The sequence below is a fragment of the Macaca thibetana genome, chromosome 1, assembly GCF_024542745.1.
Source record: "Macaca thibetana thibetana isolate TM-01 chromosome 1, ASM2454274v1, whole genome shotgun sequence".
Lineage (NCBI taxonomy): Eukaryota > Metazoa > Chordata > Mammalia > Primates > Cercopithecidae > Macaca > Macaca thibetana.
This window is the reverse complement of record NC_065578.1, coordinates 8,541,209-8,543,008: the sequence shown is the minus strand read 5'-3', so window position 1 is coordinate 8,543,008 and position 1,800 is coordinate 8,541,209.

Below are 1,800 nucleotides of genomic sequence, written 5' to 3'. Positions count from 1 at the left end.
ATATAAATTGGTGTAGTAGTTGCATATAACCTACACATATCCTCTCATATATCTTAAATCATTTTTACATTACTTATAATACCTAATACGTAAATGCTGTGTAAATAGTTGTTATACTGTATTGTTTAGGAAATAATGACAAAAATAAGAAATCTCCACGTTTGGTGCAGATGCAACCATCCATTTTTTTTTTGAATGAATATTTTAGATCCATGGTTGGTTGAATCCATGAATGTGAAATCCACAGATTTAAAGTGCCTGCCGAATGTCTTTTTTGTTTCACTCTTTCTTACTCATTGACATAAATGAAAATGCCAATCAACCCTCATATTAGAACCACACTCGTTCATCAATACTATGAGCTATTTCTGGGCCAGGCACGGTGGCTCACACTTGTAATCCCAGAACTTTGGGAGGCCGAGGTGGGTGGATCATGAGGTCAGGAGTTCGAGACCAGCCTGACCAACATGGTGAAACCCCGTCTCTACTAAAAATACAAAAATTAGCTGGGTGTGGTGTTGGGCGCCTGTCATCACAGCTACTCAGGAGGCTGAGGCAGGAGAATCGCTTGAACCTGGGAGGAGGTGGAGGTTGCAGTGAGCTGAGATCGCGCCACTGCACTCCAGCCTGGGTGACACAGCAAGACTCCATCTCAAAAAAAAAAAAAAAAAAAAAAAAAATGCTATGAGCTATTTGTTTTGTTGGTTGTTGGGCCGGGTAGTAATGAAGCACTTATTTGTGGTAGGATTTATACTCTCTATGTTCACATATGTATGCGTACTCTCCCCCATCCCACCCTGCCCTCCGGATAGCTGGTTGTTCAGCATTTACCCAGCACAGCACAGAATGTGGCGATGGATGTGAAAATTCTTACCACAGAGACGGGGCTCCACGATGTCAGCTCAGTGATGGCCCTGTGGCTGGAGCCCTTTGGAAAGGCGGCATGTGTGTCTGAGTTGAGGTGGAAGCTAGTTTTGTTTTGTTTTGTTTTGTTTTGTTTTGTTTTGAGACAAAATCTTGCTCTGTCGCCCAGGCTGGAGTTCAGTGGCACGATCTCGGCTCACTGCAACCTCCTCCTCCCAAGTTCAAGCAATTCTTCTGCCTCAGCCTGTCGAGTAGCTGGGACTACAGGCACGCACCACCACGCCTGGCTAATTTTTGTATTTTTAGTAGAGACAGGGTTTCACCATATTGGCCAGGCTGGTCTTGAACTCCTGACCTCGTGATCCGCCTACCTTGGCCTCCAAAAGTGCTGGGATTACAGACGTGAGCCACTGTGCCCAGCTGGAACTAGTTCTTTTACTTTATTTATTTATTTGAGATGGAGTGTCACTCTATCACACAGGCTGGAGTGCCATGGGGCAATCTCAACTCACTGCAACCTCTGCCACCTGGACTCAATCAATCCTCCTGCCTCAGCTTCTCAAGCAGCTGGGACCACCGACATGCGCCACAATGCCTAGCTAATTTTTGTATTTTTGGTGGAGACGGGGTTTCACCATGTTGCCCAGGCTTGTCTCGAACTCCTGAGCTCAAGTGATTCTCTTGCCTTGGCCTGTCAAAGTGCTGGGATTACAGGCATGAACCACTGTGCCTGGCTGAGTTATTTTACTTTTTTTATTTACGTGTTTATTTATTTTGAGACACGGTCTCGCTACGTTGCCCAGGCTGATCTTGAACTCCTGGGCTCAAGCCATCCTCTCACCTCAGCCTCCCATGGTGCTGAGATTACAGGCATGAGCCACCACCCCTGACCAGAACTAGTTCTTGTAATCATGGCCTGGAGGTCCCACTGTCCCT